This window comes from Somniosus microcephalus, chromosome 18 (assembly GCF_052327205.1).
Source record: "Somniosus microcephalus isolate GS21.2 chromosome 18, FLI_Smic_1.0, whole genome shotgun sequence".
Lineage (NCBI taxonomy): Eukaryota > Metazoa > Chordata > Chondrichthyes > Squaliformes > Somniosidae > Somniosus > Somniosus microcephalus.
This window is the reverse complement of record NC_141004.1, coordinates 11,340,471-11,367,590: the sequence shown is the minus strand read 5'-3', so window position 1 is coordinate 11,367,590 and position 27,120 is coordinate 11,340,471. Positions and strand designations below refer to the sequence as shown.

Here is a 27,120-nt window from a genome sequence, read left to right as displayed (position 1 = left end):
TCACTCTGTGAGTCAGAAAGGCAGGAGCAGATATTAATCTTCCTCAAGCAGGAGAGCCAGAAAGTTTACTTCACGAAAAAAATCTGAGTGTAAAAGGACACGTAAAGACTCCTGTATCTTCCCCGGTGCTTAACTCCCTCTCAGCTCCTCTCCCCAGTTACTGCAGACTTCCACTAGGGTTAAAAGCAGCGAATTCCACAGCTAGAACGTTTGATTTATTTTAACCACCGCCCACCCCCCCCCCCCCCCCAACTGTTGTATTTCTTCAATCTAGAAGAAATATAGAAAAAGCATCGTGTGATCTCTGCTCGTCATAAAACCGTCTGTATACAGTGCAATAAAGCGACAGGTATTTTTGCTATGAAGGACTGATTTGGTTCGGGGTTGTGGGGGTGGGGAGTGGAGGGAGGACCAGGCTGTCTATATAATCTGACAAACGTTTGTCACGCACCAAAAAAAAAAGTGCTTTGTCAGACTTCTCGGGCCAATGACCTTGAGGTTTATTTGTTGGGAGTGTGAAGGCTTATGACAACAGCAATAAAGTTTTTACAAGGCAACTTCGCGGAATGAGTGCTGCCTGCCTGGTACTGAATGCTGATCGAAGCCGCTGTCCGCGGTGCTGAACCTCGGCTCCTTCAATTCGGGGGAGCCAATTCATTGATGGTGGGGTAGGTCATTTCTGGTAGCCTGATGTTTCCGTGCCTGTGATGCTGCCACTCCCGCAGGCTTCAATCTTGTGTCTGTCGATGTGTTACTGTTACAGCGCGTAAGGGCTCTCTTAAGAAGTTGGGCTCAGTGGGCAGCACTCTCTGGCTTCTGAGTCATGACAGGTCGTGGGTTCGAGTCCCACTCCAGAGATACTCCCAGTGCCGTACTGAAGGAGTGCTGCACTGTCAGAGGTGTCGGATGAGACGTTAAGCCGAGGCCCTGTCTGCTCTCTCAGGTGGACGTAAAAGATTTCGAAGAAGAGCAGCGGAATTCTCCTATTTATCTCTCAACCAACATCACTAAAACAGATTATCTGGTCATTATCACATTGCTGTTTGTGGGAGCTTGCTGTGCGCAAATTGGTTGCTTAGTTTCCTACATTACAACAGTGACTACACTTCAAAAAGTACTTCATTAGCTGTAAAATGCTTTGGGACATCCTGAGGTCATGAAAGGGGCTACAGAAATGCAAGTTATTTCTTTTATACCTTGGGAGGCTCTGGACAACAGGTGACCTTAGCAATGTAGTAAAATAAAATTGCATTGTTGGTAATGACTAAGGACAGAGTTTTTGATGGGGCTAACTTTACAGCATGCCAGTGTAGTTATGATTGTTATGGCTTTGTAATTCACATTATATCAGCATATGATAATATAATAAAATTTTTATTTGGAAATTTACAAGGAAACAAAGATCAGAGCAATTATGATTCTTTTTAAAAGCAAAGTTTTATTTGATAAGTCTTCTATTATCATTCTGAGCCCTTTTCATTTATCCAGCATTAAAACTTTCTTGGGTAGAATAATTTATCTATGCAGATTGGAAATGACTATCCAATGTCATCAACCGAGAATGGCATTATACTTTGATAACTGAAATCTATCTAAAATCTGAAGCAACATTTGACTCGAAGATCGTATTCTCATTGAAATACATATCCATTCTTCAAGGACAAAGCACTTTTGCTTAAATGTAACCATTTCACATTACATTTTCTTAGAACAGAATACAGAAGGCATAGAAGTATTTTTAGAAACAGGAAAAAGCCATTAGGCCAAAGCAGCCCATGCATTTTTGATATATCTAGCCCAACTCTCTGTGCATTATCATTATAATCTCTAATCCCTTCCCTCTCCCAAAATGCACTTGATTATCTTGTCAACTCATTTACATTCCCTGCTTCAACAACATTCCCTGATAACTTATTCCATAACTCTATTACACTTTGGACAAAAGGTCCCATCAGACCTCCCTTCTTGCTCCTAGTCTCCTAATTTTTGCTGTGGTTCCTCTGGTATTTGAACCACTCACCATGGTGAATAACTTGCTTGCATCAGGTAAGAATTCGATCTTCAGTATTGTTGCAAATGAAGAAAATAATTCAAAATAAAAAGTAATGGAACTAACAGGGCTCCAATACACTGCCCTTACATCTATTGTCTTGAGATGTAGTAGAATTTTCCTTTACATTATCTCCTTTGCCTTCTGAAATCTTGGACCACAAACCATCCCCTCAGCTGATAGGTTGCAGAGACAGTCTGCTGTCTGACATTTTCTAATTTCCTTCTTGTCCTAGCCCCATGGAAATTATGCAGAGACGGTCCAAGCAACTGGCTTGTTTCCTTCTCCCTCTCCATGACCTCTGCTCATCAGCTATACCATACATAGGAACAGAAATAGGCCATTCAGCCCCTCGAGCCTGTTCCATCATTCAGTTAGATCTTGGCTGGTCTGTACCTGAAATCCATTTACCCGCCTTTGATCCATACCCATTGATTCCCTTAACCAACTAAAATCTATTGACCTCAGTCTTGAAAGTTTCTATTGACCCAGCATCCACAGCCTTTTGAGGGAGAGAGTTCCAGGTTGCTACTACCCTTTGTGTGAAGAAGTGCTTCCCAACATCACCCCTGAACGGCCTGGCTCTAATTTTAAGGTTCTGCCCCCTTGTTCTGGACTCCCCCCACCAGAGGAAATAGTTTCTCTCTATCCACCCTATAAAATCCTTTATAATTTTAAACACCTCAGTCAGATCGCCCCTCAATGTTCTATACTCAAGGGAATACAAGCCTCGCCTATGCAACTTGTCCTCATGATTTAACCCTTTAATCCCTGGTATAATTCTGGTGAACCTGCTCTGTACCCCCTCCAAGGCAAATATATCCTTCCTGAACACAGTACTCCAGGTTTCTTATCCCGCAGTGACATAACCTAACTAAAGGACTTCAGTTACGTGGATAGACTGGAGAATCTGGGGTTGTTCTCCTTAAAGCAGGGAAGGTTCAGAGGAGATTTGATAGAGGTGTTAAAAATCACGATGGGGCTAGACAGAGTAGATAGAGAGAAACTGTTCCCATTGGTGGAAGGATCAAGAATCAGAGGACACAGATTTAAGGTGATTGGCAAAAAATCCAAAGGCGACTTGAGGAAAAACTTTTTTATGCAGCAAGTGGTTTGGATCTGGAATGCGCTGCCTGAAAGGGCGGTGGAAGCAGATTCAATCATGGCTTTCAAAAGGGAATTGGATAAATACTTGAAGGAAAAACATTTGCAGGGCTACGGGGAAAGGGCGGGGGAGTGGGACTAGCTGAGGTGCTCTTGCAGAGAGCCGGCACGGGCTCGACGGGCCGAATGGCCTCCTACTGTGCTGTTACCATTTTATGATCTTATGGTTCTATGATTCTAAGAGCTTGGCATGTGGAAAGTGATCAGTATAAATGTAGAATTTACCACTTTGTGTTACTGCATAACAGAGAACCAACAGATTGCACCACAATTAGTGGGAGCCTCAGCTCAGGAAATGTTGTAACCAGGAATTTACCCATCCACTACTGAAACTGTTCTTTCCAAGTGGACTGGGAGCCATTTTCTTTTTAAGAATGGTAAAGTGCAGAGTATAGGGCAGTAAGTCTTAGTTTTCAGGCAGCTAGCAAATGGATGCTTGACAAAAAAGAGCGTGCGCCAGGACTATACAATAAAGTGACAAGCTTAAAAGAGAAGCAGCAATTCTTAGCTAGAGTTTAGTAGCTGAGGGAATGAATAGTTAAATCTATAAATGGAGCAAGCACGTTCGACAGAGCCACTTTTTAGATTTGTTCTGTGGAGCCTGAAATTACAATTGAGATAAGTCAATGACTGAATTCTCACTTTTGTCTATGCGCTTAAATATAGAATGTGACCTTTTTATCACATTAATTCTCTAATAAACCCCATTAAATAGAACACGATATTGATGAATGTTGGTAATTGTTGCAAGCGTTTGAATATGGCTAACTTCTAATGTGTTAAAATTGGACTCCTTAAGTGATCATGTAAAATCCTATGAAACTCACTTCTTGCTTTAATGAATGAGTTAATTCCTTTTTAAATTAATGGGGCTAGCAATATTCCCAAATCCCAATTTCAAGGCACCTGACAGGGTATGCGTTTGTCGAGGTTGGTGCCTGTCCATTTATTTCAGTGCCTGAAAGTTCTTTCATAATAAAATGAGTAAAATTATTTTGACAATAACTATGATTTCTTTTCATGATTTGGACCAGGAGAACAAATCTCCTGGTGCAATAACTGGGCAATCGATTGATAATCAGTAGGAGTTAAAAAAAAACTAATGACCTACGTGGAGGGACTGGAGAAGCTGGGATTGTTCTCCTTGGAGCAGAGAAGGTTAAGGGCAGATTTAATAGAGGTGTTCAAAATCATGAAGGGTTTTGATAGAGTAAATAAGGAGAAACTGTTTCCAGTGGCAGGAGGGTCGGTAACCAGAGGACACAGATTTAAGGCAATTGGCAAAAGAGCCAGAGATGAGATGAGGAGAATGTTTTTTATGCAACGAGTTGTTATGATCTGGAATGCACGGCCTGAAAGGGCGGTGGAGAACTGGATAAATACTTTTTTTTTAATTCATTGATGGGATGTGGGCGTCGCTGGCTAGGCCTGCATTTAGTGCCCATCCCTAATTGCCCTTGAGAAGATGGTGGTGAGCCACCTTCTTGAACCGCTGCAGTCCATATGGTGTAGGTACACCCACAATGCTGTTAGGAAGGGAGTTCCAGGATTTTGGCCCAGCGACAGTGAAGGAACGGCGATACAGGTCCAATTCAGGTTGGTGTGTGGCTTGGAGGGGAACTTGTAGGTGGTGATGTTCCCATGCGTCTGCTGCCCTTGTCCTTCTAAGTGGTAGAGGTCGCGGGTTTGGAAGGTGCTGTTGAAGGAGCTTTGGCGAGTTGCTGCAGTGCATCTTGTAGTTGGTACACACTGCAGCCACAGTGCGCCGGTGGTGGAGGGAGTGAATGTTGAAGGTGGTGGATGGAGTGCCAATCAAGCGGGCTGCTTTATATTGCAGTATATTGCAGGGCTATGTGGAAAGAGCAGGCAAGTGGGACTAATTGGAGAGCTGTTTCAAAGAGCCAGCATAGGCACGATGGCTCGAATGGCCTCCTTCTGTTCTGTAAGATTTTCTGATCCTATCATTCCAAATAAAACTAAGAATTATTTCTGAACTCCTTATCTCAAGTCGAGGTATTTTCAGTTTAACATTTCTTCGGAATCATCGGGAACTTTAATTATCTGAACTTTTTAATGACATTACATTCGTCAGACTGAGAAATGCTAATGCTTTGGAATGGAGCATCTTGCCACCTTTTAGACAGCAATAACATAGCAAGTCCCAGGCTGTTCATAACAAGGGATAAATGTAGGATAAAGGTCCATCGCTGAGCCTGCAACGTACTTAATCCCACTGTCAAGAGAATAGTCTTTACCACACCAGTGCGACAATCTTGAGTAGGGATGACAATGGAGTATCAATTAGTGCTGAATTAGAGGCACTTTTCTGCTATGGCTTAAATTCTCTAGAAACGGAGTCCATAATGCCCAAAACACATACCCCTTAATTAGCCTTTTCACGTGGCATTTGAATCCCACTGGTTACTATATGTAGCAGCATCAAGAAGGCATCCATGGAGATTTCTTCTGTTTGCTAGCTCTAGCAAAATCAAAACACAACCTCAACAGAATGACTTTATGACTTTACTAGAAATGTCAAATCAAGGAAATCTTCACCAATTCATGTATGATGTGGCTCGGCACAAAACCTTCAATCTATTCAACTCTCCAAAAACACATTTAATTGTCTCTTGAATAGTCATAAGGGGACATTTTCCTCTCGTTAGTCTGGCTGAATTCAAATTCTGGACCACCTGTGGGGGGGGGGGGTTAAAGGCAGCATTCTGGCCATTGGCTCCCTGCAATTTTAACTACTTAACAACCATCGGTATTCCAAACAGCTACAGAATTGGATCAAAAACAGCTTTTAAAAGGGAAGCGGATAAAAATATTTGCAAAAGAAAAAATCAAGAAGAGTATGGGAAAAGGGCAAAGGAATGGAAGTGAGTGGAGAGCTCTTTCAGAGAGCTGACCAAGGCATGATGGGCTGAACGGCCTCCTTCTGTGCTGTAAAATTCTATGTAAGATAAACGGGCAAAGCTCTGTACCGCTCCATGCTTCAGATATAGGTCACGATCCTAAATTCATTTTTGACTGGCTTTTATGTTGTTTTTTGTCATTATTGGGTGTGACTAGAGAATGCCATCAGCTGCTTGCTAAAGCGGTGCTGAGGTTCTGCCCTGGGCAGACTCAATGCAGTGGGTTAGTCAGTCGGGGAACCAATCCTTATACATCTTTGCAGCGGGCCAGGATTTTACGCTGAGAGTCCGCCTGTTTTTTATTTTGCCCGGTCCCACAGCATCAACGGGGGGAATCGCACCTCAAAAAAAAATTCCATGCAGATTGTCCTTTCTTCCACCCCCCACAGAACTCCAACTGCTATATCCTCACCTTGCTACATGCAAATGATGGTACGGAGGGGCGTGGTTTGCTGCACGGCCTCATTTTACCTTCCCCTTTGCCCAGTTTTGCCAGCAGAAGATCAGTGTCTCATTGGGCTTATACTCGCTGGAGTTTAGAAGAATGAGAGGGGATCTCATTGAAACTTATAACATTCTAACAGGACTAGACAGACTAGATGCAGGAAGGCTGTTCCCGATGGCGGGGGAGTCCAGAACCAGGGGTATCCGTCTAAGGATAAGGGGTAAGCCATTTAGGACTGAGATGAGGAGGAATTTCTTCACCCAGAGAGTGGTGAACCTGTGGAATTCTCTACCACAGAAGGCAGTTGAGGCCAATTCATTCATTAAATATATTTAAGAAAGAGTTGGATATATTTCTTAAGGCTAAGGGGATCAAGGGATATGGGGAGAAAGCAGGGACAGGGTACTGAATTTGGATGATCAGCCATGATCGCATTGAATGGCGGAGCAGGCTCGAGGGGCCGAATGGCCTACTCCTGCTCCTATCTTCTATGTTTCTATGTTTCTATTGGAGAAGGCGTGGAGAGCTGGCCAGAGGCACTCCGGGCCAGAAGGCCACAAAGAGCCCACAGCAAACAGCGGGTAAGGGTTGTTAATGTATGAATTTTCAGTCAATTTAACATTTTGTAGTTTATAAGCTTTTTAAAGTATTATTAAAAAGACTTTTCAAAAATTTAATCTTGTGGCCAGGGCTTTGGGAACTAGTGGAACATAGGAACAGGAGGAGGCCATTCAGCCCCTTGAGCCTATTCCACCATTCAATGAGATCATGGCTGACCTCTACCTCAAATCCACTTACCCGCCTTTGCTCCATATCCCTTGATCCCCTTACCCAACAAAAAATCTATCGATCTCAGTCTTGAAAACTCCAATTAACCCCCAGCATCCACAGCCAATTGGGGGAGAGAGTTCCAGATTTCTACCACCCTTTGTGTGAAGAAGTGCTGCCTGATTTCACTCCTGAATGACCTGGCTCTAATCTTCAGAAAATGCCCCCTTGTTCTAGATTCCCCACCAGAGGAAATAGATTCTCTCTATCCACCCTATTGTATCTTTTCGTCATTTTAAACACCTCGATAATGTCACCCCTCAATCTTCCTTAGACCTTCCCTTTTCCCTCTGCTATGAGAAGGAAAAAGACACAAGTCAGCAAGACCATCAGAAAGATGCCAGACTGAAGAGGCACCACAAGCAGCCTTCAGCTGCTGCCCACTGGTGCCCATGCCTTCCTGTCTGTGAATTCAGATGGGACTACTTTATCATGGACCCTTGGCAATGAATGAGAAGGATGTGCTTCCCTCATAGAATCATCGAACAGCACAGGAGAGCAATCCAGTTTGTCCCACTCCCCCGCTCTTTCCCCATATCCCTGCGAATTTTTCTCCTTCAAGTATTTATCCAATTCCCTTTCGAAGGCTACTATTGAATCTGCCTCCACCGCCCTATCAGGCAGCGCATTCCCAATCCGAAGCACTCGTTGCGTAAAAAGGCTTTTCCTCATGTCGCCTCTGGTTCTTTTGCCAATCAGTTTAAATCTGTGCCCTCTGGTTATGATACAATAACTGAGTTGTGCCAGCTGTCAGAAACCTACAGGCACTGGTGCTAAGGGAGACCTTCAGCACACTGCCACCACGGCCCCCATTTGCCAACAGTGGCCTGATGGCATGTTCCTCCACAGCTACCAACCTCTCATTTGGAGATCATTCTGTGCTACTCCATCGGGATGGCCAACCCACAACAACCGCCCACCCACCCCAACCCTCCCCCCCACCCCGCCCCCGCCGGCCCCCACCCGCACCTTGAACCAAGTCATTCTGCACAAACTCCATCAGTGGCAAAAGCAAATCTTACTGGAAACAAACCCAATGATCTTCCAGGTTGTTTAAGACCAGAGAGCTTACTGAAGGAGAATTGGGCTGAAGGAGGAGTTGCGCTGAGTAGTGGCTGTGCAGCTTCAGAGCTGTTGCAGCAGTAAATCAACACTTGGGAAATCTAGGCCGCTTTTGTATCACAAGTTTGACTTTTACATAACGTCTTGTTGGGGAAACCTCGGCTTTTAGGAAAACTAATCTTTGCAAATCTTGGAGGGTTTGATCATGATGGTATTTGGGATAATTTCAGGTGGTCTAAATAGACTACAGTTATTGTGTTGATACAATTACCTCATTGCATCAATGCAAAAAAGTGGTCCAGCAAAACTAGAGACTGAAATCACTAAAATGGTGGCAAATCACATTTTTGGGAAGCAGGGGTGAGATCGCTTTCAGGAGATAGTCTTGCTGTGCTTCAACACTGCACTGGTATAACAATACTGCACTGGTACAACAACACTACACTGGTATAACAACAATGCACTGGTACAACAACACTACACTGGTATAACAATACTGCACTGGTATAACAACACTGCACTGGTACAACAACACTGCACTGGTACAACAACACTGCACTGGTATAACAATACTGCGCTGGTATAACAACACTGCGCTGGTATAACAACACTGCGCTGGTATAACAACACTGCACTGGTACAACACTGCACTGGTACAACAACACTGCACTGGTACAACAACACTGCACTGGTACAACAACACTGCACTGGTACAACACTGCACTGGTACAACAACACTGCACTGGTACAACAACACTGCACTGGTACAACAACACTGCACTGGTATAACAACACTGCACTGGTATAACAATACTGCACTGGTATAACAACACTGCACTGGTACAACAACACTGCACTGGTATAACAATACTGCACTGGTATAACAACACTGCACTGGTACAACAACACTGCACTGGTACAACAATACCGCACTGGTACAACACTGCACTGGTACAACAACACTGCACTGGTATAACAACACTGCACTGGTATAACAATACTGCACTGGTATAACAATACTGCACTGGTATAACAATACTGCACTGGTACAACAACACTGCACTGGTATAACAATACTGCACTGGTACAACAACACTGCACTGGTACAACAACACTGCACTGGTACAACAACACTGCACTGGTACAACAACACTGCACTGGTATAACAATACTGCACTGGTATAACAATACTGCACTGGTACAACACTGCACTGGTACAACACTGCACTGGTATAACAACACTGCACTGGTATAACAACACTACACTGGTATAACAATACTGCACTGGTATAACAATACTGCACTGGCATAAAAATACTGCACTGGTACAACAACACTGCACTGGTATAACAATACTGCACTGGTACAACAACACTGCACTGGTACAACAACACTGCACTGGTACAACACTGCACTGGTATAACAATACTGCACTGGTATAACAATACTGCACTGGTACAACAATACTGCACTGGTACAACAACACTGCACTGGTACAACAACACTGCACTGGTACAACAACACTGCACTGGTACAACAACACTGCACTGGTACAACACTGCACTGGTACAACAACACTGCACTGGTACAACAACACTGCACTGGTACAACAACACTGCACTGGTACAACACTGCACTGGTACAACAACACTGCACTGGTACAACAAAACTGCACTGGTACAACACTGCACTGGTACAACACTGCACTGGTAGAACAACACTGCACTGGTACAACAACACTGCACTGGTACAACAACACTGCATTGGTACAGCATCACAGTACTGGTATAGCAACACTGCACTTGTATAATAACATTGCACTGTTGTAACAACACTGCATTGGTATAGCAACACGGCACTGGTATAACAACACTGCACTGGTGTAATAACACTGCACTGGTGTAACAACACTGCACTGGAATAGCAAAACTGCACTGGTACAACAGAACTGCACTGGTACAACAACACTGCACTGATGTAACAACACTGCACTGGTATAGCAACACTGCACTGGTATAACAACACTGCACTGGTATAGCAACACTGCACTGGAATAGCAACACTGCATTGGTGTAACAACACTGCACTGGTATAGCAACACTGCATTGGTGTAACAACACTGCACTGGTATAACAACACTGCACTGGTACAGCAAAACTGCACTGGTATAACAACACCGCACTGGTGTAACAACACTGCACTGGAATAGCAAAACTGCACTGGTACAACAGAACTGCACTGGTACAACAACACTGCACTGGTGCAACAACACTGCACTGGAATAGCAAAACTGCACTGGTACAACAGAACTGCACTGGTACAACAACACTGCACTGGTGTAACAACACTGCACTGGAATAGCAAAACTGCACTGGTACAACAGAACTGCACTGGTACAACAACACTGCACTGGTGTAACAACACTGCACTGGAATAGCAAAACTGCACTGGTACAACAGAACTGCACTGGTACAACAACACTGCACTGGTGTAACAACACTGCACTGGAATAGCAAAACTGCACTGGCACAACAGAACTGCACTGGTACAACAACACCGCACTGGTATAACAATACCGCACTGGTATAACAACACTGCACTGGTATAGCAACACTGCACTGGTATAGCAACACTGCACTGGTATAACAACACCGCACTGGTATAACAACACTGCACTGGTACAGCAAAACTGCACTGGTATAACAACACTGCACTGGTATTACAACACTGCACTGGAATAGCAACACTGCATTGGTGTAACAACACTGCACTGGTATAGCAACACTGCATTGATGTAACAACACTGCACTGGCATAGCAACACTGCACTGGCATAGCAACACTGCACTGGTATAGCAACACTGCACTGGCATAGCAACACTGCACTGGCATAACAACACTGCACTGGTACAACAACACTGCACTGGTGTCACTGGTGAGAAGAAAGCTCCACATATAAACTTATTTTTGTAAGTCAGTGTTGATAAGACAAGGAACCTTTTACTAGCAATAAAAGTGTAAACTGTGCAGGGGCACTGATAAGCAGAGCTCTGCAGCTGTGTGAAGGCATGTGTGCAGTTATACGTGCCGACATGCGTTGAGACATCTGTGCTGTAAGCACGTCTGCATGCATCACGCATGCCTGTATGCGAACAGGCAGCACACAGACATGCGTACATGTGACTCTAGTTGCCTGGTCACAGCATGGTGCAGGGACGGCAGTATAATCAGTGGTACCCGTCCCTCATCACTCTCAGCAGGGACCGCTCGCAAACCAACTGTGCCATTAATGAATTATGCTAATTGGATCTGACTTGCTTATGCATATTGGGATAATTAGAAAGTATAAGTTATTGTTACGTGGTAACTTTACATAATTGCCTCTCCGGAAGCAGACCTTTGTGCACAGGAATACATATTGGGAATTTGGGCGTGAGCACCATGATTTTCTGCCCATTAAATTTAGCGGCAGCAATGGGTGGGGAGCTGCACCTGTGGCTCCAGTGTGTCATCACAGTGAGCTAAAGTCTGCCCCCGAAATCTGCCAGGTGAAAATTTACCCCTACTGAACCATTCCCATCTTCAAGGAACCTTGAAACTTCACGTAGGGCATTGATTTTGAAAGCAAGCTCCTTGCCTTTGGCTACACGACCTTGCATGGACTCACCCCTCCCTATCCCCGCAACCCCCTCCTGACCTGAAGCTCAGGGCATGCGTTCCACTCTCCCAACTCTGCCTTGCTTTAGCCCCCTCCCCCTCCTTCCACTCCACCGTTTCATGGCCGAGGCTTGAGCCATCTTACCTCCACACTCCGGAGCGCTCTCTCTAGACCCTCCATCTTGTTATGTCTCTGCCCTCCTTGAAAAGCCTCCTCCAAACCCATACCTCTGGTTGCCTCCCCTAACTTTTCCTACCACCACTCTGTGTCCATCTTTGCCTCTGTGCAGCTCCTTGGCACCTGTTACTATGTTAACGCTGACATGAGGATTTTTTTTTTTACGCTGCGAGTTGTTGGGATCTGGAATGCGCTGCCTGAAAGGGCGGTGGAAGCAGATTCAATAGTAACTTTCAAAAAGGGAATTGGGGATAAATACTTAGTTAGAGCAGGGGGGAGTGGGACTAATTGGAGAGAATCTTTCAAAGAGCCGGCACAGGCATGATGGGCCAAATGGCCTCCTTCTGTGCTGTATCATTCTATGATTCTATATAAATGTTAGTTACATAGATTTATATAGAATGTACAGCACAGAAACAGGCCATTCGGCCCAACCAGCCTGTGCTGGTGTTTATGCTCCACACCAGTCTCCTTCCATTCCATCTGCCTCAGCTCAGCCTTTCAGCATACCTTCCTGTTCCCTTTTCTCTCATGTACTCGTCTGGTTTCCTTCTGAAAGCATCTCTATTATTCACCTCACCCACTCCCTGTGGCAGCGAGTTACACATTCGAACCACTCTCTGAGTAAAGACATTTCTCCTTATTTCCCGATTGGATTTATTAGTGACTCTCTTGTATTTATGGCCCCTAGTTTTGGACTCCCCCACAAGTGGAAACATTCTCTCCACAGCTACCCTGTTCAACCCATTCATAATTATAATAAAGACCTCTATCAGGTCACCTCTTAAGTCTTCTCCTTTTTAAAGACAAAAGCTCCAACCTGTTCAATCTTTCCCGATAGCTGGAATCTCTTGGTTCTGGTATCACCCTTGTAAATATTTTTTGCACTTTCTCCACTGCTTGTATAGCTTTTTTTTAGTATGGAGACCAGAACTGTGCTCCGTACTCTAAGTGTGGCCTGACCAGGATCCTATACAAATTTAACATAACTTCACTACTTTTGAATTCATGTCCCTGGAAATAAATCCCAGTGCTTTGGTAACATTTTTAACTACTTTGCTGACCTTCGATGCTGCTTTTAATGATTTATTCACCTGTATCCCTAGATCCCTTTGGTCTTCTACTCATTCAATTTCTTATTTTCTTGCCTGGAATGTTCACTGGAAAGAGAAATAGAAAGACTTGCATTTCTACAGCACCTTTCATGACCACCGGACGTCCCAAAGCGCTTTGCAGCCAATGTAGTACTTTTTGAAGTGTAGTCACTGTTGTAATGTAGGAAATACAACAGCCAATTTGCACACAGCAAGCTCCCACAAACAGCAATGTGATAATGACCAGATAATCTGTTTTTTAGTGATGTTGGTTGAGGGATAAATATTGGCCGGGACACCGAGGATAACTCCCCTGCTCTTCTTCAAAATAGTGCCATGGGATCTTTTACGTCCACCTGAGAGAGCAGACGGGGCCTCGGTTTAACATCGCATCTGGAAAACGGCACCTCCGACAGTGCAGCATTCCTTCAGCACTGCACTGGGAGTGTTGGCCTAGATTTGGTGCTCAAATCTCTGGAGTGGGACTGCGAACCTACAACTTATCTGACTCAAAGGCAAGAGAGAGTGCTACCCACTGAGCCATGGCTGACATTAGTGACTTCAGTTACTTCTAGACACATGAAATTAAAAAAAATTAATGAACTGAATCCTTCCTAGGCACATTCTCCCTGTGTTTGCGTGGGTTTCCTCCGGGTGCTCCGGTTTCCTCCCACAGTCCAAAGATGTGCGGGTTAGGTTGATTGGCTATGATAAATTGACCCTTAGTGTTAGGGGGATTAAATACGTGGGGTTACAGGGATAGGGTGGGATATGTGTTGGTGTAGGGGTTACGGGGATCGGGTGGGATATGTGTCGGTGCAGGCTCGATGGGCCGAAATGGCCTCTATCTGCACTATGGGGTTTCTGTGATTCTGTGAATATCTATCATGATGATAATATCGAGTTCAAATATCTGATTAAGTTACAAATACTGTACTTCCTATTGCTGATCTAATGGCGTTGTAGGATATTGCAGCACAATGGGCCAGAAATTTGGGTCGGAGGCTTCCCGCGGGCGCAAGCCCCCGACCTGCACTTACCTAGCGTGCCGGCCGTTGTGCTGTGGGGCCGCGTGGGATTCCGATCCTGGGCCTCCTCCAGCTGCCGACGCGCAGTGCTCACGTATCCCAGGGGCGCAGTTAGTTCACAGTGTCCCCTGGGATCACGTGGGCCATGGGGAGCCAATCGGAGCAGGGAATCTCCATTCATAGATTTGACAGGAAGAGCTGTCCGCATGCCCGCAAGACCTATCAAATCTATGAATAGAGATCGGCCCCAAAACTGAAGTAAAACTTCAAATAATTTTTTTAAAAAACATCACATTTTTAAAATAGCTATAAATTACATAAATTAAATATTTTAAACAAAAATTTAAATTTTTGAAAAAATTAATTAAAGTTTTTAATGGGGCTAAAAATAAAGTTACGTTTCTTTGAAGTATTTTAAAATGATAAAACTGTGGAAAAAATGTTTTAATTTTACTTAATTAACCTCTTACCTTGTTAAAAGCAGGCCTTGCGACTGCTTTTTTCATGCGTAGCTGCTGGAGACTTACCCTCCCGGAGAAACCTGTAAAAAAATCGGAAGTTCCAGGCGTACGCGCTGCCTCTCCGGCGCACGCGTTTGACCTGTGAACCCCTTCCTTCAAGAGAACGGAAGTTCCGGTTTCCAGCGCCTGCGCAGTGCATGCACGAAACCGGCACTTTCGTTGGCCCTGCGCGTGAGTACCTAGTGCGTATTCACCCGTGGGGACCCGAATTTCTGGCCTATGGGGGTGAAATTGGACATGGGGGGGGCAGGCAAAGCAGGCGGAATCGCTTTTGTCACACGTTGTACAACATGCCCGATATTCTGTTCTACTGAAGTCAATAACAGGCGTCCAATGCAATATCACTTTTTTATTCGTTCATGGGATCTGGGCATCGCTGGCAAGGCCAGCATTTATTGCCCATCCTTCGTTTGGCATCCGAACCCTTACCCAATTTCATCCACAGTGTACTAGTCACATCATGCACACTCTTACCTCCTCAGTAAAGTAGAGCAGATCTTGCAGTAATATCCCTTTAAGAAATAACCTCCATGAACCAGATAGATCTTTGTTATCATGTTGGCCGTGGCTCAGTGGGCAGCACCCTCGCCTCTGGGTCAGAAGGTCGTGGGTTCAAGCTCTCCCACTCCAGAGAATTGAGCACAAAAATCCAGGCTGACACTCCCAGTGCAGTACTGAGGGAGTGCTGCACGGCTGGAGGTGCCGCCTCTCAGATGCGACATTGAACCGAGGCCCTGTCTTTTCTCTCGGGTGGATGTAAAAGATCCCGCGGCACTATTTCGAAGAAGAGTTACCCCTGGTATCCTGGGGCCAATGTTTACCCCTCAACCAATATCACTAAAAAAAAACAGATTACCTGGCCATTATCTCATTGCTGTTTGTGGGAGCTTGCTGTGCGCAAATTGGCTGCCGCGTTTCCCTGCATTGCAACAGTGACTCCACTTCAAAAGTACATCATTGGCTGTAAAGCACTTTTGGACGTCTGGTGGTCGTGAAAGGTGCTATAGAAATGCAAGTCTTCCTTTCTTTTTCCTCATTGTTGCCGTACTGATTTATTTGGTATTGCCCTGTTTTGTTCTGGGGCCAGATTTACAGTTTGTTAAATTTAGAATCTTGAATATCCAGTCTGTGTGGTGAAGGTACTCCCACAGTGCTGTTAGGGAGGGAGTTCCAGGATTTTGAGCCAGCGACGATGAAGGATCGGACGATATATTTCTAAGTCAGGATGGTGTGTGACTTGGAGGGGAACTTGGAGGTGGAGGTGTTCCCACGCGCCTGCTGCCCTTGTCCTTCTAGGTGGAAGAGGTCACGGGTTTGGGAGGTGCTGTTGAAGAAGCCTTGGCGAGTTGCTGCAGTGCATCTTGTAGATGGTACACACTGCAGCCACGGTACGCCGGTGGTGGAGGGAGTGAATGTTTAAGGTGGTGGATGGGGTGCCAATCAAGCGGGGCTGCTTTGTCCTAGATGGTATCGAGCTTCTTGAGTGATAAAGAAAAAGACCATTTATTCCCTCTAGCTTGTGCTAACTAAACATGGTACTGCCCTGCACAGCATCGACCCAAACCACACCCCCACTACCACCAACCCCCCCACCGCAACCACCGCCCCACCCCTCCCCGGTCACAATCTCCTAGAAAAAGCAAATAAATTTGCATCCTAGTCGGGAATGGGATCCGTGGCACGTTTTTATCTCTCCCTAGTTTAGCAATGCTAAGGTTAATCATAGTGCCTCTGCCACTGCCCAGCTAGATCAGCACTGCCTTGACGTCATGCTGGGACATTCCTGTACGACCCAGCTCACTAAGGCCGCATTTGCCCTTGAAGGGGCAGCTGGATGACATTTCAGTTGCGCTTTGAATAAATCTATATGTTTCGGTTCCGTGGAACCTAGTCTAAGTCATTTTATGTGCATAGGCTCGTAAAGCTAGAGCGAGATTGGTTAGTTTATTGGCACCCTTCCATTGGCTTAAATAACATTGGCAAAGCTTCATTTTCCAATTCTGCTGTGTTAAATTTCTAAAACGATGATGGGTTGTAAAGCTACAATCAAGCACTAAAGCTGTACAGAGCCGTGATCAGCCAACTTCCTGCGCAGGGTCCTACTCGGACGCGTTTTATATCTCGCTCACGTTGTATCCCGTTCCTTGGACTGCTGCCCGTCATAAGGAACATCGATTTTTATTGTTGTCACAGAGAGCACACGAACGTTGGATCAGACTTTGCAATCGGTTAGTGGTACAGGTTAGCTGAAATTATTTGCCATCAGCTTCCCTGGTTACTTTTCAACCCCCACTTTTTGAAAAATTTTGAATAAAAAAGTTTCTGCCAGGAATTTATCCAGGCCTGGAACTGAGAAGGCTGGTGACTGACTGGGGAGCCGTGTACATCTGGTCCAGCAGCAAAGTAGGATCCCACAGAAGGGAAAGGATTTGTTTCTGGCAAAGCCAGCATTTATTGCCCATCCCTAATTGCCCCTTGAGAAGGTGGTGGTGAGCCGCCTTCTTGAACCGCTGTAATACATGTGGTGATGGTGCTCCCACAGTGCTGTTCGGGAGGCAGGTCCAGGATTTTGACCCAGCGGCGATGAAGGAACGGCCAATATATTTCTAAATCAGGATGGTGTGTGACTTGGAGGGGAAGTTGGAGGTGGTGGTGTTCCCATGCGCCCACTGCCCTTGTCCTTCTAGGTGGAACAGGTCACGTGTTTGGGAGGTGCTGCCGAAGAAGCCTTAGCGAGTTGCTGCAGTGCATCTTGTACATGGTACACACTGCAGCCACGGTGCGTCGGTGGTGGAGGGAGTGAATGTTTAAGGTGGTGGATGGGGTGCCGAACAAGCGGGCTTACGTGATGCTCCCCATGGTCAACCGCCCATTCGATGCGCACGGTCTAGGATTGCGCATGGATTTTAGCCACTTGGGTGAGTTACCGCAAGACAGCTGGTGCCCATTCTTACCACCAGAGTTCCCGCTAAGGTGCGCGCGTGGCCGAGCAGTGGTCTGAGAGATCCCGTGCAGGCCGCACACCGGCTTTTACATTGTAGATACCACGCACGCGCAAAAATTTAAACGGGCCGCACACTGGGGGAGGCGGGCTGCACAGGAGGCAGTGCGGCTGACGGGGGACATTGCTTACCACCCCCCGATTTGCAAAATTTGGATCGCGTGGTAATTTTTTAACCTACGTAAACTTGAGGTGATCCAGAACTCGCACCAAGTCCCGTTCGCCCATCACCCCTGTGCTCGCCGACCTACATTGACTCCCGGTTAAACAACACCTCGATTTCAAAATTCTCATCCTTGTTTACAAATCCCTCCATGGCCTCGCCCCCCTCCCTATCTCTGTAATCTCCTCCAGCCCCACAACCCCCGAGATCTCTGCGCTCCTGTAATTCTGGCCTCTTGAACATCCCTGATTTCCATCGCTCCACCATTGGCGGCCGTGCCTTCAGCTGCTGAGGCCCTAAGCTCTGGAATTCCCTCCCTAAACCTCTCCGCCTCTTTAAGACGCTCCTTTAAACCTAACTCTTTGATCAGGCTTCTTCCCTGATGGTCCAGAAATTCGGGTCCCCACGGGTGAGTACGCGCTGGGTACTCACGTGTAGGCCGAACGAAAGTGCCGGTTTCGTGCATGCGCGGGAAACCGGAACTTCCGTTCCCTTAAAGGAAGGGGTTCACAGGTGGAACGCGTGCGCCGGAGAGGCAGCGCGTACGCCTGGAACTTACATTTTTTTTGCAGGTTTCTCCGGGAGGGTAAGTCTCCAACAGTTACATTTTTAAAAAGCAGGTGCAAGGCCTGCTTTTTACAAGGTAAGTGGTGAATTCATTAAAATTAAAACATTTTTTCCACAGGTTTTTAATTTTTAAATACTTTAAAGAAAGGTAAGTTATTTTTAATCCCGTTAGAAAATGTAATTAATTTTTTTGAAAAATTTAAATTATTGTTTAAATTAGTTATTTCATGTAATTTATAGTTATTTTAAAAATGTGATTTAAAAAAAAATGTATTTGAAGTTTTAGTGATGTTTTGGGGCTTATAGTATTTATAGGTTTGACAGCTCTTCCTGTCAAATTTATGAATGGGCATTTCCTGCTACCATTGGCTCTCCATGGCCCACGTGATCCCAGGGGACGCTTCGAACTAACTGCGCCCCTGGGATACGCAAGCACTGCGCGCCGGCAGTTGCAGCAGGCCCAGGATCGGAATCCCACGCGGGCCCCACAGCACAACGGCCGGCACGCTAGGTAAGTGCAGGTCAGAGGCTTGCACCCGCGGGAAGCCCCCAACCCGAGTTTCTGGGCCATTAATATCTCCTTATGTGGCTCGGTGTCAAATTTTGTTTGATAATCGCTCCTGTGAAGCGTCTTGGGACGTTTGACTTAATTAAAGGCAGCGGGTAAATACATTGTCGTTTTGTTACTGTACTCTAATTACGTAGGAAACTTATCTATGAAAAGTAGTTTGAAATGTGGAAGCCATAAATATCTGAAGCAAACACAGAGTGAAGAAACACAAAAACATAACCGTAGCAATGGGAGAAAAAACTGAACCATAAACATTCCCTGTGGACCCATGCCAGCCATCTTTACAACCTGTGGGAGTTATATTTCTGATTTAGTGCCATTTAGAGCTGAATTTTTGGACATATTTATGTGGTGGACGATCTCTTGCTTGGAGTTACATCAACGCTGCTTTAAGTGCATTTCACTTACAATCATTACAGCTGGCAGTGAAAGGAGATTTTCATCCCATCGGATTAGGTTGGCATTGAGCCCAGGTTTCAGAGATTGCGCTGGTCCTGTGCCATCCATTCACTCTCCCAAAAAAACAACAGATGAGCGAGAGCAGCGGACTTCTCCTCTGTGTCCTGGTCAATATTTATCCCTCAACCAGCATCACTAAAACAGATTATCTGGTCATTGTCACATCGCTGCCCGTCATAAGGAACATTCTGTTTTTGTTGCTGTCACAGAGCGCACACAAACTTTGTGGGATCTTGCTGTGCGGAAAAAGGCTGCCGTGTTTCCTACATTACAACAGTGACTATGCTTCAAAAGCACTTCATCTGGTATAATGCACTTTAGGACGTACTCTCTGGAGTTTAGAAGAATGAGAGGTGATCTCATTGAAACGTACATGATTCTGAGGGGGATTGACAGGGTAGATGCTGAGAAGTTGTTTCCCCTGGCTGGAGTGTCTAGAACTAGGGGTCACAGTCTCGGGATAAGGGGTCGGCCATTTAGGACTGAGCTGAGGGGGAATTTCTTCACTCAGAGGGTGGTGAATCTTTGGAATTCTCTGCCCCAGAGGGCTGTGGCGGCTCAGTCATTGAGTATATTCAAGACAGAGATCGATAGATTTTTGGACTCTAGGGGAATCAAAGGATATGGGGATCGGGCAGGAAAGTGGAGTTGCGGTTGACGATCAGCCATGATCTTATTGAATGGCGGAGCAGGCTCGAGGGGCCAAATGGCCGACTCCTGCTCCTAATCCTTATGTTCTTATGTGCTGAATTCACAAAAGGCGCTATATAAGTGAAAGTCTTTCTTTCTTTTTTCTTTCTTTCTCTCGTTCTTTCTCTCTTTCTTTCTCTCTTTCTTTCTTTCTCTCTCTCTCTTTCTCTCTCTGTTCTTTCTCACTTTCTCTCCTTTCTTTCTCTTTCTCTCATTCTTTCTTTCTTTCTTTCTTTCTCTCCTTTCTCTCTTTCTCTCTCCTTCTCTTTCTCTCTCTTTCTCTCTCTCTTTCTATCTCCAATGCTTCAAATTCAGAGCACAGACCCAAGTGTAGGCTTTCCGCAACTGATAGACATGTGGTTCAATGAAGTAAAGTAGCCTTTAAAGACTAATTGACAGCACAGTTTCCAGTGCCTCATAACAGATGAAAGCCACAGACAGCATTTTGAAAATGAAAAATAGTGAGCCTTCTTTAATGGGCCTGCGTACACAGACATCTTTACAGCGTGCACTTAGTATGCTGACAGCTGTTAGTCTTAACAGGGCTGTTTTCGAAATTGGACAAAAGCGTTAATGATTTAAAATCCCAGGCTACAACCGCCTGTGTGCTGCAATGTTATTCACTTCATCCATTTGACCTGACACACAGCTGTTTACAGCCTGCAGGGAGGCCCTCCACTCTTTCCAGTCTGTGGCAATCATTGTTAGATCTGGGGTTGAGAAACTAGGGGTCCATTTAGCCGTCCACGTTCAATTTTCAGGAGACTAATACTGGGTTCGTAAAATGTTGGTGCATTGATACCCCAAATATCTTTTACATCGAGTTGCATCGCATCTACGGCACAGAAACAGGCCATGCGGCCCAACCAGTCCATGCCGGCGTTTATGCTCCACTCGAACCTGCCTCCACCTCTCTTAATCTAACCCTGTCAACATCACCTATCCTTTCCTCCCTCATGTGCTTAACTCGCTTCCCCTTAAATGAATCTGTGCTATTTGCCACAACCACTCCCTGTGTTGGCGAGTTCCACATTCTCACCACTCTCTGGGTAAAGAAGTTTCTCCTGAATTCCCTATTAGATTTATTAGTGACCATCTTATATTTATAGCCCCTAGTTCTGGTCTCTCCCACAAGTGGAAGCAGCTTCTCCACGTCTACCCTATCAAACTCTGTCATTATCTTGGAGACCTCTATCAGGTCGCCCCATCAGCCTTCTCTATTCTAGAGAAAAGGGCCCCAGTCTCTTCATTTTTTCTTGATAGGTATAACCTCGCAGTTTTGGTGGAGAATTTTCCATCTTACCCTTACTTTTGGAGATACTGGGGGGTGAAATTTGATTATGCCGCGTTTGGGGGTGGTAACCGAAATATCGCCAAACATTTAGCACCCAGGGCAGGAGTACCGCCCCGGGCGCTAAATTGGACTTACTGCCACGGCGAAGAAGCAGAGCGCTATCTTGGGTGCTCCACTCCATCTCAGGGCGGTGCCTGGGGCGCAAAGCATGGTAGCGCCGGAGTGCTACACGGCTGCTCCGCGTAGCGCTGACGCGTTTCAGCACCCCTCCCCTTCCGTTAAAGGAGAGGGCCACTGCGCACTCTGCAGGCCGTTTGACCTCCACTAGCCCACCAGGGTTGCATGGTGCCATGGCCACAGCCTGGCACCGAGACGCAGTGCCGGACGGCGCAATGGCGGCCACGGACCACACCAAGGGCCGCCAAGAGAGGCTGACCTCAAAATAAAAAATGTCGGCGCGGGGCGCAGTGGGACCACCCCTTTAATTACCGCCCCGCCAGCGTTGTGCGGCCCGGTTCGCGACCCACGAGGCTGGCGCTGACATCGCCCGCCGCAGCATCATTTCGGCGGTGGGACGCTAAGAGGCCCCAGTGGGGTGCTAAGAGATCGCGTCGCTCGGCAATGACTTCATCGCCGGCGACATAGAGGCCTGGGGCGCTACCTGCGGGGGCCCAGCGCTGTCGGCTAGCGCCTTAGTAGTGGCCCGCCGAATTTCTCGGCAGCCTCTATTAGTGCCCCCGCCCGGGCCGTTTAACTGCAGTGTGCACCACGCTGAGCCCGATCCTGCTCTTCCCTGATGTAGACAGGTAGGAGCTTCTACTAGGGGTTGCTAGAGAGCAATCAGGACCCCATTTTTCCCTTCCCTCTCTCAATGATGCAGAGGCCTACAACTGGCCAGCTGACATCAGTTAATTCAGCGTAGATCAGAATCAAACCTGGGAACCTTCCTGGCATATGTGGTTCAATGACCCATTGGATAAATGTTTCTGAGCCATCAGGCCTAGGTCTTTTTTTTATGCTTTGTAAATTTAAAATAATGGAGTCAACAGTGTTTAACTAAGCCTACCAGTGACATTTAGGGATGAATCTTCAGAGCTGCAACAGACTTTTTCAATGTTCATTTTAGAAACCTTGGATCCTTTCCATAATTTCTGATTGGGATGTCCATCCTTTGATGCTAGACATATACCAGACCGAGAACTGACAAACCCAAAGTAATCTAAAGCACGACCCAATAGACTGAGGGCTAAAAATTCAGTTGGGCGCCATTTGGGGCGCCAAGCTCGCCTGGGCGCCGGAATTACCGCTGCGAGTGGAGCCACTTGCGCCATCCGGATATTCAGTTTCTGCGCCCCAAATGGACGCGGGCCGCTAATCGAGACTCCCCGCGCCCCGCTTGGGGCGCTGAAACTGAATTTCGGCGCGCTAAGGGCCGCAGCACCACACGCTGCGGCACGGCACGCTGCGGTACTGCAGGCCTTCCTCCCAGTGTTAAGGGGGAGGTGCCTGCCGCAGCGCGATCCCCGCTCGCGAGTGCCGGCAAATGAGCCCGGCACCAAGGAGAAGTGCCGGGCTCTCGGGAAACAGCCGGCAATGCCGCGGGGGTGGGGCTTTAGGAGGCCGGGGACGGAGGTGCGGGCAGGCGGCCACCGAAAAAGCGGCCGCCCCGCACCTCCACCTTAACTAGCGCCACTACCGCCACAGGTAGGCCCCTGTGAACCGGTCGCTCTTTGCGGCCGGCGCTGAAGAGGCGGGCGCGACCTAATATGGCGTTCGGGGCGGTAGCGGGGCGCTGCGCATACCGATGACGTCATCGGTGGCGGCGCAGCGCTACAGGCTAACGCCGCCATTAGCGCCCCACTAAATATCGCGGTGGGTTTGGCCAGTGGCGCTAAAGCCACTGAGTGCCCTCTTTGGGCGCAAACTGGTGGCGCAGCCCACTGAATTTCTAGGCCTGAGTGTTGCGTTGGCTCCAAGGGGCCAGTGCTTTCCTGATGTGCTTGATTGGTGAGCCCGCAGTGATGTACTGTACTTGGAGGATCAGCCCAGGTGTTAGATTGCAACTAACAAATTCATGATTAAGCTGCAAACTCGTCAAGGTCTCAACCCTTCCAGTCATTGGAAGCAGCAGCAAACAGGCAGGTTTGCGCTCAATAATCAGTGTTGGGTTGGCCATAAAGATGACATGATCGTGTCACTAAACGAATCAATGATAATGGGGTGTAAAGTACCTCCACATCCCAGATCAACATAGTACAAAGTATTTACAGCACAGCAGCAGGCAACTCAGCCCAACTGGTCCGTGTCGGGATTTATGCTCCACACGAGCCATCAGGTACAATATACGTTAGGCACAGAGTAATGTTTTCTCTACACTGCCCAATCAAGCACCACCAGATCAGGAACAGCATGAACTAATGTAGAGTAATATTCCATCATAGAAGCAGAACAAGGGCAGATACCACACGGGTTAGATACAGAGTAAAGCTCCATCTACAATGTCCCCATCAAACACTCCCAGGGCAGGTACAGCACGGGTTAGATACAGAGTAAAGCTCCATCTACAATGTCCCCATCAAACACTCCCAGGGCAGGTACAGCACGGGTTAGATACAGAGTAAAGCTCCATCTACAATGTCCCCATCAAACACTCCCAGGGCAGGTACAGCACGGGTTAGATACAGAGTAAAGCTCCCTCTACACTGTCCCATCAAACACTCCCAGGGCAGGTACAGCACGGGTTAGATACAGAGTAAAGCTCCCTTTACACTGTCCCATCAAACACTCCCAGGGCAGGTACAGCACGGGTTAGATACAGAGTAAAGCTCCATCTACAATGTCCCCATCAAACACTCCCAGGGCAGGTACAGCACGGGTTAGATACAGAGTAAAACTCCCTCTACACTGTCCCATCAAACACTCCCACGGCAGGTACAGCACGGGTTCGATACAGAGTAAAGCTCCCTTTACACTGTCCCATCAAACACTCCCAGGGCAGGTACAGCACGGGTTAGATACAGAGTAAAGCTCCCTCTACACTGTCCCATCAAACACTCCCAGGGCAGGTACAGCACGGGTTAGATACAGAGTAAAGCTCCATCTACAATGTCCCCATCAAACACTCCCAGGGCAGGTACAGCACGGGTTAGATACAGAGTAAAGCTCCCTCTACACTGTCTCCTCAAACACTCCCAGGGCAGGTACAGCACGGGTTTGATACAAAGTAAAGCTCCCTCTACACTGTCCCATCAAACGCTCCCAGGGCAGGTACAGCACGGGTTAGATACAGAGTAAAGCTCCCTCTACACTGTCCCATCAAACACTCTCAGGGCAGGTACAGCACAGGTTAGATACAGAGTAAAGCTCCCTCTACACTGTCCCATCAAACACTCCCAGCGCAGGAACAGCACGGGTTAGATGCAGAGCACAGCTCCCTCTACACCACTGTCCCATCAAACACTCCCAGGGCAGGTACAGCACAGGTTAGATACAAAGTAAAGCTCCCTCTACACTGCCCCATTAAGTAGGACCAAATCAGATAGAACATAGATTAGGTGTAGAGTAAAGCTTCCTTTGCACTTGCGAGGAAAATAGAAATTTCATGTTTCTATTTCATAATTTATCTTGCACACAGCTAAGGTCAAAAATAGAGGCTATTATTTCTTTGCTAAGTTTTGAAATGGAAGACAGGAGACAGTGAGTCTGCTAGTAACGGGCAGCAGCTTGTGTTCAGAACTCGTTTCAGATAATAATTGTTTGAAGAGCGCTGTGGCTGTCTGAAAAATTAATGTCTGCAGGTAAGTGATGGAGAAGTTCCATGCTTGGCCTCATGTTGGCTGCTGAAGTCAAGGGTAAGGATGCACGAACTGCTTGCCACGCTACAGGCCAGCACCGACTACACGAAGCTGCGGCCAGGTGTCAGGCCACAGCCGACTGTTACTGTACTTGCACTCGCATGCTCTCCGCGCATGGCAGCCGCAATTGAATCATTTGAGACATGACGTGTGGTGAGTGCAGCGTGCTCGGGAGGAACAGGTGACTTTGAACCTCTGGTTCCCAAAGCTCTCCACCACTGGGGGTTTTCCTCGCCTCATGTCTGGGTCTGTTGTAGACTCATTGATGGAGATTGATTGCTGTGATTAGTCAACAGCTCCATTGTCATTGTATCATGGGACAACCAGGATAGTAGAAGGTGAACTAGATGGATCTTTTTCATTTAGCAGTTCCTTTGTGTCTTTAAGGCAGATGGCACAGCTCATATCTTCCTCTCTGCTGACTAAGTTCCTGAGAAGACAGATCCCATGGTCATTCCCAGGTAGGTTTGCCATGGCCTGTAGAAATGGTAGGTGGCACCTGAGGTGCAGCTAGAAGGGCAACGCTGGCAGCTGATCACACTGGCCAACCTTCTCTCATGCAGCACAGTGACGAACATGATGACAACAACTTGTATTTGGCATAAAAATAAAACAAAAAAGGTGACTCAACCGTGGCTAACGAGGGAAATTAGGGATAGCATCAGATCCAAGGAGGGGACATATAAATTGGCCAGAAAAAGCAGTAATCCAGAGGATTGGCAGCAGTTTAGGATTCAACAAAGGAGGACAAAGGGATTAATTAAGAAAGGGAAAATAGAATATGAGAGTAAGCTTTCAGGGAACATAAAAACTGACTGTAAAAGCTTTTACAGATATGTGAAGAGAAAAAGATTGGTGAAGTCAAGCGTAGGTCCCTTGCAGTCAGAATCAGGGGAATTTATAATGGGGAACAAAGAAATGGCAGACCAACTAAATACATATTTTGGTTCTGTCTTCACAAAAGAGGACAAAAATAACCTCCCAGAAATGCTGGGGAACATAGGGTCTGATGAAAGGGAGGAACTGAAAGAAATCAGTATTTGTAGGGAAATGGTGTTAGAGAAATTGATGGGATTGAAGGCCGATAAATCCCCAGGGCCTGATAATCTACATCCTAGGGTGCTTAAGGAAGTGGCCCTAGAAATAGTAGATGCATTGCTGATCATCTTCCAACATTTGATGGAATCTGGAACAGTACCCATGGATTGGAGGGTAGCTAATGTTGCCCCACTATTCAAAAAAGGTGGTAGAGAGAAAACGGGGAATTATAGACCGGTAAGCCTGACATCGGTAGTGGGGAAAATGCTAGTGTCCATTATAAAAGATGTAATAGCAGAGCACTTGGAAAACAGTGACAGGATCGGACAAAGTCAACATGGATTTACAAAAGGTAAATCGTGCTTGACTTATCTACTGGAATTTTTTGAGGATGTAACTGGTAAAATAGATAAGGGAGAACCAGTGGATGTGGTGTATTTGGACTTTCAGAAGGCTTTTGATAAGGTCCCACATAAGAGATTAGCATGTAAAGTTAAGGCACATGGGATTGGGGGAAAGGTATTGACTTGGATAGAGAA

At 46.5% G+C, this 27,120-nt stretch overlaps 1 protein-coding gene across 1 annotated transcript in view; it reads left to right on the top strand.

The window, feature by feature from the left end:
- kcnd3 (potassium voltage-gated channel, Shal-related subfamily, member 3) overlaps window positions 1-27,120 on the top strand; it is a 522,235-nt gene that overhangs the window by 1,839 nt on the left and 493,276 nt on the right. The gene's annotated exons all lie outside the window — the stretch shown is intronic.